The following is a 13,130-nucleotide window of genomic DNA, read 5'->3' as shown; positions in this document are numbered from 1 at the left end:
GTAGGTCAGTGAAACCAATTGCATTCAACTGCCAGCCTCCTTGCGCACTAAAGGCAATTTTTTGTTTTGCAATGACTTAATTAGGTAATTATGTTAATTTTTCTAATTTAATAAATATCGACTTTAGACCAAACATGTGAATTGGAAACTTGTAGAGCACCTTCAGAAACCCCCATTCCATTAATTGCGATAAAGAAAGTCTCACGTGTATCTTTTTTTCTGGGCTCAAAAGAAAGCCCGCGAAATACAAATAATACCACGTGACTAGCGCATTTGTGCGCCGCGATTGTGGTGCTCTCAGTCGTGGTTTGAGCGAACGAAATTAGCGGCGGCCGTGTCTTGGCCCCGTTAAAGCGGCAGGCCGATATGCCTGCACTGGCTTCTTCGCCCGCGTCAGACAGCCGGCCCACGTGACGATGCAAGTAGCGGCGAGAGCGGCGAGCCGAAACCACGGAATTCTAACAAGGCCTGCTTCTCTCCCATCAGCGAACGTCACGACAAACGGATGAGCGATACGGTATCAGCCACTGAATCTGCGCATACAGGCTTGGGTAAAGGGGCGAGATGACATCATATGACTCGACTAAAATTAGCGCTGCATCTTCATTTGCCGGTTCTTTATCGTCATCCGCTTGTCGTGATGTAAGCTCCTGCGGTGCGTAGGGCTGGCCAAGATCGCGGTGGCGACGGGCGAGCTCGAGCTCGCTCCAACCATCGCCAACATTTCTGCCTGCCGCTGCAACGCGACAATCAGGTCACGGCCGCAGCTGATTTCGTTCGCTCAAACCACGACTGAGAGCACCACAATCGCGGCGCTCAAATGCGCTAGTCACGTGGTATTATTTGTATTTCGCGGGCTTTCTTTTGAGCCCGGAAAAAAAGATACACGTGAGACTTTCTTTATCGCAATTAATCGAATGGGGGTTTCTGAAGGTGCTCTACAAGTTTCCAATTCACATGTTTGGTCTAAAGTCGATATTTATTAAATTAGAAAAATTAACATAATTAGCTAATTAAGTAATTGCGAAACAAAAAATTGCCTGTAGTGCGCAAGCAGGCTGGTAGTTGTATGCAACTGATTTCACTGACCTACCTCAAATATATTATTTTGTAACCCTTGGTTCAAGTTAGCTGGGACACCCGGTATATATATATATAAGATCCGGCTCCTTCTGAGCAACCCCCCTAACTCTAGAGACGTAAGTGAGCTAGTGAGCCGTTCATGTGAGCCGGCTCAGTTCAGTGAGCGGAGCCGCTCCAAACCGCTCATTTAAGTGAGCCTTCTTGCCCATCTCTAGCTTACACACAAATTTTTAATAAAATATTTTGTTGGGATTCTTTATTTTCCCTCTATGGATCATTGGGTATGCAAGTAATGTCACAGCTGTAGCAGTCAGATTTCAAGGCAGCCATGCATACACATAAAATTTTATTCAAATAACTGGTTGGAATACTATTTGCTTCTATATGCACCATTGTGTGCGCAAGTAAAGACACTACAGTTGGACTTGGTGCGCATGAAGCGCGGGATACTAATTTCCAGTTTGTCATTTTATATGCACACAATTGTAATAGAACTGCTTGCAATTGTAGATTTGGTCCCTCAAAGCAACACTCGGAGTGCGAGTAATGTCATCAAAGTCGGACTAAGTGTGCATTCTGCATGTGATGCAGATTTGCAGTTTTTGACAGCATATGCACAAATTGTAGTTGTGGTACTGCTTGAACTTATAGATTTGGTCCTCTGTGCACCAACTTCCATGCTTTTAATCTCCCTATTCTTGGTGTTATGAAATGTATGATACCGGTTTCCAATTAGTTACTGCATATCCAGAAATTCGTAATGCAAGAACTCCTTGGAATTCTATTTTATCACTGTATACGCACAAAATTGTCATAAAAGAACTCTAGGCACCACTGGGAGTATGATTAAAATCAGCATAGGTGGACTCGATGTACATGCAGTGCGTGAAGCTAATTTTCAGTTTGTCACTGCGTATGAGAAAATTGTAATGAAAGAACCACTTGGAATTGTAGATTTGCAACATTACTCACCATTGCGTATTCCAGTAATGTCACCACAGTTGAACGTGATGTGCGTGCAGCAACTGGTTCTGATTTTCGGTTTGTCCTTGCATATGCAGAAAATTTAATAGATGAACTGCTTGGAACACTGAATTGGCCCCTTTAAGCACCAATTTATGTGCGAGTAATATCACCACAGTTGGACTCTGTGTCCACGCAGTGTATGATACTGATTTACAGGTTTACACTTCATATGCAAAAAACTGTAAATAAAGATCTACTCAAAATTCTAGATTTCATCCCTCTATGTAACAATGAATGTACTAGTTATGTCATCAGAGTTGGACCACGTGTCCATGCAGCATGTGATACTGAGTTCAAGTTTGACACTGCATATGAAAAAAACGGCAATTGAAGAACTGCTTGGAATTCTAGTTTTGTCCTCCCCATGCCCGAATGGGCGTGCGAGTAATGTCGCCAGCTGGACTTGGTGTGCATGTAGCGGGTGATAATAATGACTGGTTTACCATTGCATATGAACAAAAATGTAATGGGATAACTGAATGGAATTCTAAATTTGCCCCTTCTATGCACCATTGTGCGAGTAATGCGACCCAAGTTAGACTCAGCGTGCGTGCAGCGTGTGCTTCTGACTCCCAGTTTGTGATTGCATATGCAAAATGTGATGAAAGAACTGCTTAGAGTTCTAAATTTGATTTGACACAACTGCACTGAAGAATACCAGTTTTATATGCTGAAGCTCAATCAGCAAAACTGGTCCCTCCTGCATTTAAACATTTAGATTTGGGAAAGGATATGGTATTAGCACGCTGCCGCCAGTAAGTTAAATTCTGAATGCTCTGTTACATTGTTTTTTTTTTTAATGTGTACCGGGTCCTGTATTGATTTTTATTTTAACTGCCACTGCGCAAAACTGTTACATTTGGTTGGAGTGTAGGACACTTGTCACTCATGCTTACTGCAGTTCAAGCAAAAAATATTGCATTGCCTGGTTGCAGAAAATTCATACTGACACAGTTTAATTCGAGGAGCGTGCTAACATTTGCTAATGGTTGAAATTGTGGTGAAAAAACTATTAAATTTCAATCATTAGCAAATATTTTAACTTAGGGACGGGACTATCTTCTGAGGGCCGGTGACAGCCCTATCTTTATCGATGTTCCACCCCCAGGTGTCTTCGCTATATAATCTCTGCCTTTTTGCAATAAACCTCAGTTAATAATCAGCGCCTTGTGTTTGTGCTTTCTTGTGTCTCTGTGTCCCGTCCTTTGCGCTGTTCCTTAATGATGCAAAACCAACTAGCCCGCCAACTCGCTCTTATTGCTGTTCCGGCCGAAGTCTTTGAATTTGACGCGTCAGATTTGATTTGGTCCGATGCCGCAGGCTTAGGCTCTACAATTTTCTCGTCTACAGAGAGATACCGTGCGGTCTCTTGCTGCTGCGCGCCTTCCGGTGCAGAAGACAGAACGCTGGTAACCTTGATAATCTGAGTGCACGTGGGAACTTTTACCGCTAGGTCTTCCGCAGTTGTTTTAGCCTCAGTGAATGCGTCAGTACTCTCATCGATTTCAGCAGGAGCGGTTGTTATTATGTCGTTGTTGCCAATGGCTCCCCCCTCACCATTTGCGATCGCGCTCCATTTTGTTAGTACGCTTGTCGCCTTCCACACGGACAACGCTTCAGATTCGGCTTTATCTCAGCTTTCAGCTCTATGATCAAATGCCATGCACGTGGATACAATTTTGGCGGCCTAATCAAACTGTGCCGAAAGCTGTGGTGTTTCTTAAGCTTGCGTGGTGATTTCAGATATTTGAAATTGCGACCGGCGCTGTTTCGCGCACGCCAACTGAATCACTCGATACGGTGAAGGTCGACTCCGCCGGCTCAATCCTCTTGGCAGTGTTCGATGCCGCGCCTGCTGAATCGCCTGACACGCTGTTTGAAAGTACTGCTGGGGCCGCTCTTTCGCGTTCTCTTTGATTCCAACTGCTTTAATACATGTTCCCAATTGTCCCTCTAGGTCCATGTTTTATTTCTAATATTCTCACTTTAGCGTGCACTCTCCGTGCTTCTAATTCAGATAACAAATTTGCAGTATCGAGTTCTTACGTTCATTATCAGGCTTCATTCTCTATCTTTCTAATTTAAACTTTGGTTTGCTGCCTTTGTTTTTGCATTCATCGTATCCAAGCCATTATTTTTGCCTCTACCTCTTGAAGTTTCACTAGGTCTTTACTTTCGTATTTACTACGCAGTCCTTTAGTCTGAGTTTATACTGCTCATCTTTGCTAGTGTACTGCACGTCAACAGCAAGCACCCCGCACTCCAAATGAGCTACGTACGCTAACAGCCGCAATAAATCTGCTCACTTGTAAAACAGCTGCGCCTTCTTTGCCGCGTCGCTCCTCACTGTGGGGCACTTCCGCTCGTCGATGCCTCTGATGACCCCACGGAGTGTCCCCAGCTCTATGCGCGTGTTGATGAAGTTCGAACCCCTAACGACCGGGAGATATCAGCACCTCAGCAACGGCTGCTGCTTCACTACCGTGCCGCTGCTCTATGGGACTCCTCCTTTCGACATCGCCTCAGACCTTCACCTCGTGGGGTCCCTGGGCTCTTGCACACTACAAGACGTTCCCACCCTCAACGAGCGGGGAGGTTGGTGATGGTCCAAGCACAGACACGCATCGCATGACATGGGCAGAGCTGGGGTTCCTATGTGTGGTGGCGTCTTGGGTCGCTGGCGTTTTCGGTCGGTGTGTGGGGTCATATGGTCGATTAGCTCTATCTGCGTCTTGTGGTCGGGGTGAGGAATGGGTCGTTCAAACGGACAAATCAATTCGGGTCTGGCAGGCTGGGAATCAGAAAAGCGATGCTTCCTCGACCTTCTGCCGACGGCTCAAGAAGACAAAAGGCGCCGAAGCTCCGGGCCAAGATAGCAAGTCATGATGTATCTACCCCACACCTCAAAACAAAATGATACAGGGCAGCAAGCCGATGAACACAGCGAACAGAGAGAAGATAACCGAAGACTGATGTTTAACGTTGATGTTTTGTTTTTAGAATAGTTACAAGATGAACCCTGTACCATGTATTTCTGTTATATTATTGTATTATCGACCAATGTATTATGTCACGGTTGTTCCCCCCTTATGTAATGCCCTAACAAAAGGGCCCTTAAGGGTAAATAAATGATGTTGATGATGATGATGACTGGTGAAGGGTAGATATTTTTAATGAATTGCGGCGGTCTAACGCCAGCGCCCCTGCTCGCGCAACTGCCCTCTTCTTTCTAGTCTATAACAATGTGACCAAAGTGCCGTTAAATAATCTAATGAAAACTGTTGTACATGCACAGTCTCAAACGGGTAGCTTTGCTTTCACGTGCGGACGAAATGATTTAACCTGTTGTTTTTAACTCTCATAATAAAAACGGAGAACAGTATACCATGACGTGAATTAAATCCGTGCTTTCAACCCAAGGTGTCAAACTCTAAATCAAACAAGGCCATAATCTCACAATAACTCACCTCAGCGAAACAATGTTTGGTTTAGATTTAACTAAAGCTTTTGGTAATGTGCATCATTCGGTCGGCAATTTTAAAAGCTTTGAGCTCACTTTTCGTGAGAAGCGCACCTATGCCTACGTGAAAGCATTTGTCTTTCGCTGAACAGCAAAAGTTGTAACTACGTTCAGTTATCTTTCCAAGCTTCAAAGATAATCCTTTTTCAAAAATTATTCATCACCCACAATTTCGTGTTGAACTTATCTCACGTCCCTCGTATGCATCGCCAAGACGACCATATTCATAAGCTTGGCGTCTCTTTCTGCAGAACAAACACTTTCTTTCAGTCAATTGTACCTCGCACATTGAATGAGTGGAATCACCGACCTTCCTCGATGGTCTTCATCCCAATCACCATTCACAGCAATGCAGGGACACTGAACATGATAACGGATTAGAAATACAGAGCTCATATACGAAGCCAGCTGATATACAAAATACGGCGTAAGGCAGGGGAAGATTTTTACGATACAGAAAGATGAGCGATGGGTTGAAAAGTACATTGGTACTGTGGAAAAAAAACACAAGCGGTGGGAAAAAGAACGAGAGCACGCAGGGAGGTCAGTATCTTCGGCAAGACGACTTTAGGAAAGGCAACGTCCAGTGACGGTTCGTCAAGCTCAAAAAACGCCAGTTCTGCACCAGCACAGTTGACAACCGCATTATTACGCGACAGAACATACCAACTCAAGATAAGATATGAGAGCAGGAAGGCAAAACAACGAAATCTATTGCATAGACACCTTCCTGAATGATGACTTGAGCTGTGCACAATGCTGGGCACGTGCCGTGTATAGCGAGAATCCTGAAATAGCTATCATCCCTTTGCGCAATGAACAGCAAAGACTTGAAGCCATGGCAGAACTAGCCGAGCCGGTGTCGACCAGAGCCAATACAACAACGTCCTCAACAGAAACTTCAAGCAAATGTATGGCATATACGTTAGGCATTTTACAGTTTGCTCGAGAAGCTCGGGCAACGTTTGAAAAAGAAGACCGAATGCTACAACCTAACTCAGCAACCAAAAAAGAAAGGTCGCAAGAAAGCATACCAAACAACAAGAACAAACTCAGAACAACGAGAACTGAAGACCAACATGGCTCACGCCACTCACAGCGTAGCTACCAGGAGGAAAGACACGTGCCGAATCTGGCAGTGGAACTGTAGAGGTTTCAGGAACAAAAAAGACTTCAGCTTGCACATATTGGGCAGCAGCCAAAAGCCTCGTGTAATACGTCTACCAGAAACCGTAATTACTCCAAACATTCCAGGATACGTCTCGCATATCGAGGAAAACTAGACACGAGTGGCCGAAATCAGGAGCAAAACAGTCACAGCGATCAAACAAAACTTCACGCAAGACACAGAGCACATATTAGTAGAGGGCCTTCCCACCCAAAGAAAGAAAGGATAAAAGCTTATTTATACTCAATATATACAGCCCTCCGAGGGACAGGAAAACGGACTTCGGGTCTATTATTGAGACCACTCGGAAGAATGCAGGAAAGAACGGACTAGTTATAGCTGTGGACTTCAACGCGCCACATCACACATGGGGATACCGAAAAAACATCGAGAAAGGAACTCTCCTACTAAAAGCAGCGGAAAGGGCCAATCTGAAGTTGTTAACCGACTGCGGCACCCCGATGCGACAGAGCAACAGAGTAAACAGAAATACGTTCCCAGACCTCGCAAACGTAACCGAAGAAAGAGAAGCGGAGTGGACCAACACAAATCTCAACTTCGGGAGTGACCGCTTCATATGTGAGACACTGGTGAACGCAGAAAGTCTGCACAGTTCACTAAGGAAATCCAAAGTAACGGACAGGCACGAGCTCAGGAAAGACCTGGAAGAACGAAGAGTAGAAAACCTAACCCAATGAACAGATCAGATTCGAGCCAAACATAAAAAACACACTAAAACGATCTCAACCCAAGACCACGTACAGGAAGTAGACCGACACCTACTCAACCTATGGGACGCGAGAACAGGGCTGACCAAACGATAGAAAATCCAAAAACATAACAGGAAACTCAAAATTCAGATCGCAAAGCTCAACGACAAAATTCAGAGCTACGCCCAGAGGTGGCCAGCAACAACTGGAACCAAATCTACATCGAACTCAACGGAAATCCAGGCAATGCTAAGAGCTGAAAACTATGCAATGCTAAGACACCTAATTGACCTAAGTCAAAGCAGGAACGAAAATGGCAAGGCAATAAAGAGAATGCTTCACGTGAACTAATCGATAGACTCTGAGATCGCGGATCAAATATGGAATAGGTACACCGGAGAGCCAGACGGAACAGTCAACATCGATCAGAAATGTGCAGGAACATCCAACCTAAAGCTGGACGCGGACATTACAGTAGCGGGAGTATACGCAGCGGCCAGATCCTTCGCCAAAAACACTGCACCTGGCAGAGACCAAGTCAGCAACGCAGTATTAGAAATCTTAGCGAGCTGAAAGTGAAGGAAATAACTAAGTTCTTCAATCAAATCTGGTCTAGCGGAAATCTACTCATAGAATGGAAACATGCGGAAATTATAACTATTCCCAAACCTTAGAAGAAGCTAGGCCTGGACAACTTATGACCTATCTCGCTTACATCTTGCATGTGAAAATGGCTCGAAAATATCATCAATAGCCTACTGACAGACTACCTGGAAGGCAAAAAACTACTGTCAAACTCGATGTTCGGCTTCAGGAAGGATCTGTCAACACTGGACGTGATGCTGCAAATCAAGCACAACATTTTGGACAGCATATCAGCCAGAAACGAAGGTATCTTCCTCGCAGTGGACCTAAAAAGTGCCTTTGACAACATCAGCATATTCTCGATAGTATAGCGGAAACCGAGTGCGGTGAGAGGACGTGCAATTACGTCCGGGACTTTCTCAGCTTCCGGACAGCAACGATAAGGGTCGGCGGCATCAGGACCAATGAAAGAGCAACTGCCTGGAAAGAAACCTCGCAGGGATCCGTCATCTCGCCCCTTCTCTTTAATCTGGCCATTATGCCGATAGCAAGGAAATTGGAAAGCATACCTGGAATTCATCACGCACTCTACGCCGACGACATTACGGTGTGGACGACGACAGGATTAGCGGGATAAAAGGAAGACAAATTGCAAAGAGTCCTAGACATGAGAGTATATACTAATTCGTGTCGCCAAATTGTGTGAAGTGGAGCTCTTATATCCTTAAAATAAAAGGCTTCTACCACGCCGACGCCTCCCTCAAAGCGCAGCCAGGCGCAGCTCTCCACGAGCGGCGGTCCCCGAACGGTGGCGCCGCGGCGATGACGACGGGAAGTAGGCGCCTCCCATCGGTTTCGGGCGACGTAGCAGGCCGCACCTAGTGCGCTTCCATCGAGTGGCCGTGCCCCTACTCAAGTTTGTTATTAGCCCTACCTAACACATCTCCGCTCTCACGAACGACGAGAATACCCGCCACCCTCCCACTGTCAAAACATTTGGTGACCTAAGCTATCGTTATTGTTACTCTTTTATTATATATTTTTTCAATTTCAGTTAACTAAAGGAAACATTCCAGAATAAAAACCATGCCCGCCGGTAGAAGGAACGTTTGTGTAGTTATTGCTCATTGCGTCAGTAGAAACGCTGATAAAACAATGCAGATATATTTAACACCAAGTTTGTGCATTTGCATGAGTTCGAAATAATAACATTCTGACTATTGCATTGAGCAACGATGCAGTATATAACGGTCGGTTCAGCATTTCTGCGAAGTTTTATTTCCATAGCCAACGTCCCGGCCCATGATCATACACAAAACAATAGGAGAAACCTTTTAGAAACTCTTTGGCGGGTGGCAGCGCTGCCAACCCTAGGGATTTTCCTCTAGATCTAGAGAAATTAAACATTGTTTAGGGGAAAATGGATTTTTGATATAATCTAGGGAAATTTCGTTTTCTCGATGGGTCATTTTTATTTCTTGTTGTGCAGCAGGGCTCGTTGCTTGGCGGTTCTTCACCACGCTTGATGCGATGTATTGGCGTCACTACGGCCAGTACACGAGCCGTGTCGCGCCACGGCCGGTCTCGAGAAAGAGCGCGCTTCTTTTCTCTTACCACCGCCCGCCCCGCCTCGGTGGGGCCGCCACCACCCCCTTGGTGCTCGTGCACTAGAGCCGTTCACGCGCAAGGGAAAGGCGCGCTCGCTTTTAGCTTCGGCCGCGTCAGTTGCAACTGGCAGGACCTGTAATCTTGCCCCTAATGGTTTATAAAAATGCCGTAATCAGCATAGAACATTTATCGTGTACGAGGAATAAAATACAGTCAACAATCCACTCGCGCGCGCGCGCCTTCGTCAGTGCGGCCGTGCACGGTCGAACGAAGCTTCGGGTACACTTCAACAATTTTTAGCCCTAAGTTTTGTACAAAAATAAATTTACCAGGCTATGCAATATGCCTTTGAATGTTTTAAGCAGGTGTAGTGCGACCTGACGTGAGTGCATAGTGAACTGTTGGGTGGAGATTCTGTCAGCCGCTACGGTTTTCGTTTAGATCAGAAGAGGCACCGGCAAAAATTCCTGGCGCGTCTCAGATTCAGAGTAAAGAACAAAAATTTACTCATATAGTAAAAAGTTCACTTGTCTAGTGGAGCTTCGATCAAAACATATCAGTTGATTGAAAGACCGAACATGTATATGTAGTCACGCGACTACTCTTAATCAAGGAAATGGTCATAAACATTTGAACAGAATCGAAAAGAGCGGCAAACAATAAAAAAATTGTCCTTCAAAGTTACACATTGCACTACATATTCATCAGTTTATGAAATTGCGACCTGCGTCTAGAAAATTCAGTCTCAAAATCTTCCTGCATGGCTTGTGCACATGAGGCGCTGGCCTCTCGGTCTTCTCTTTCACTTTCCTGGTATAATTAATTAAGAAGAAAAATTCTGAGAAAATTTTCAAATATCAAAGAAGTGTACCTAATAACATAGCTGTTGCCAACTTCTTTCGGGCAACTCAGTGTTGAATTATGAAATGCTGACTGAATCAGGATCTTAAGTACTTCGAGAACATTTGTGTGTAGTAGGTGCGCGGCAGCTTTTTCGAAAAAATAAAAAGCTTGTCCAATAGGGCAACAAGCTCTAGTTTGGGATAATGCAGTCCGGTAGAATCTTGTCCTCGTAGAAGAGTGTACTACATGGGGCTGCTTCTTTCGCTAGTTTCAAGAAGAATAGCGCAAGCGTCACACCTGAAGTTGATTAACTAAGCGATATATCCAGCGACGTAAAGTAAACCGGAATATGTGACAATGGGAAATGGGATGGTAGGAGATGTCATCACTTCCTTCAGTGCCTTGATTTTGCTCTCATATGAAACGTCCGTCTTGACAATGTAGTCATGTGCCGCTAGCTGTTACGGCCCTTGCATCTAGCATATGTCGTTCCCTTCCGCACATTAACCTTACTTTCCCGAAGAGAGCCTCAATGGGTCGCTATAAAGGCTTGAAATGAGTCTTCAGTGAGAGTGTCCTTCTTTAACGCTTTAGAAGTTTCTTGCATAGTTCCGATATAGCAGGTGAACTCATTTGTATATAACTCACTGCATCAAGTATCACCTTCATCATTTATTGGCCTCTTTTTACCACTTCGAGAACAAGTGGTTTCATGAATATCAAACCATTTTTCATTGTTTTCATAATAAGCTTCTTTGCAAGTTTATTTGCAAAATTAAAATAATGTTTATGATACCACACATTGGCTAATATATGAATTATAATAACATTTAAAACTCAACCTTACATCATTTACTTTGACTGTATACTAACATTTTATATCATGCAAGCATTCTGCAATTTACATTACATATTTATGAAATTATTTTCATCTTCGGTGCTACATGGATGGTTTCGCATGTAGCGCTAAAAGACGGTTTTGCTTTTGCAGACGAGTTGCTGTCATGTTAGCCTTGAAGAAGCTTCAATGTGATCACTGCTCATTCAGTTTTTTTTTATGCCTATTCTTGTATAAGCTTGGAAAAAATTCGGGTTAAAAGGGACAAAAGTAGCTACCATGCCGCAATGTATGTCATACTCTTGTCGAACGTTTGCTGGGCGACAGTGTTTTTTATATAAAGACTCCGTTCACCTGTGTAGTACGTTGACGACATGCCGCTACAGTATCTACCTCCTGTGTTCTCTCATTTTGGGGCTGCACTCACCACGAAACTCGCGAGCGACAGCGAAAAACCAGGCAAAAGCCACCCGCCGCCGCTGAAGCAGATGCGGAGCGAACAGTGAGCAGGTCGCGCCCCTTGCGGCGGCGGAGAGCGTAACTCAAGGAGAAACGTTCCCATTGTTCCCGCGGCGACTGAGAAGGCCGTAAGAAAAAGCGCGCGCTATCCCTCGAGACCGGCCGTGGTCGGGCGCTCTTCTCCGTTGGCAGGTTTACTGGCAGGGCGCCGTCTCTACTAAAAAATAAAAAAAAGAAACAGAGAAGGCTTACTCGGGCTGCGATGGGCGCACCCCTCATCGGCGAAAAGGGCAGACCGTCGTGGCTTTGCCTGGATACGCGCGCCCGGCCCGGCCGCGCCGCACAGACGCTGCATTATACATGGCTGCAAAGCTCGCGCGTGGGTCGCATTCCTGCTCCGCTCTTTGTATTCGCGGCATTCATTGGTCACAGTAGTCACACATAGATTGGTGCGGTGCAGTCTGCTATAGCACGCGGTTTCAATCGCCAGGTACAATGTCTTTAACGTCTCCAAACAAGCTCTACGAAGCAAACCGATACAAACATTAGATCGCTGCCGCCGCGCCGGTCCAGGTGAACTGCGTGCCTACGAGCAGTCATGTCCGTATTCGCCACCTAAAAGACAGCAGACTACGATTCCCTGCATTCGTAGTTTTTCCCAACACGTGAGAAAAAAACAAAGGGGGGGGGGGGGGAGGAACTCATTTATATAATGCCCCTGTATTATCTGGTGCGAATTAGCATGCACTACACAGGGAAAGCGGCGAGCTCGTGGACGCCTTTGATTATTGTATAACCTTTATTTAACCTGTGCTGCATCCTATATTGGCCAAACGGGTCACTGTCCACGATAGCGTGCATAAACTCCAGTGCAATGTAGAAAGAATTATCAACGAGCACCTTGGGCTTTTAATTGCGCATTTATTTCTTTCTTGCGTATAATAGTTTCACGAATTTAAAACGTGGCTTTTTTAATGCTCCTAGGCCATGCCGACAGCCGCTTTAGGCTTTCACTAAGAGCATTTTTTTTTTCATCCAAACCGTGTCCTTCTGTCACACAGTTGTCTGAGCGCCCCACTAAATGTATTCTTTAAAATATTAGGTAAAGACACAGTCTACGCTTATCTTGTATCGTCATTTAAAAGCTCTCCTTTCTGTTTGTATGTAGTGTTTTGTTGCAATATTCAATTATTATTTGGTGACCATCACTTGTATACCCAGTGTACAATAAAGAGAGCTCTTGAAAAATGAATCGTTTCAAATTTACAGCTTTCAAAGTTGATACAACGT

Source organism: Amblyomma maculatum, chromosome 10, assembly GCF_055883805.1.
Source record: "Amblyomma maculatum isolate TAMU_Amacu chromosome 10, ASM5588380v1, whole genome shotgun sequence".
Taxonomy (NCBI): Eukaryota; Metazoa; Arthropoda; class Arachnida; order Ixodida; family Ixodidae; genus Amblyomma; species Amblyomma maculatum.
This window is presented reverse-complemented; position numbering follows the sequence as displayed.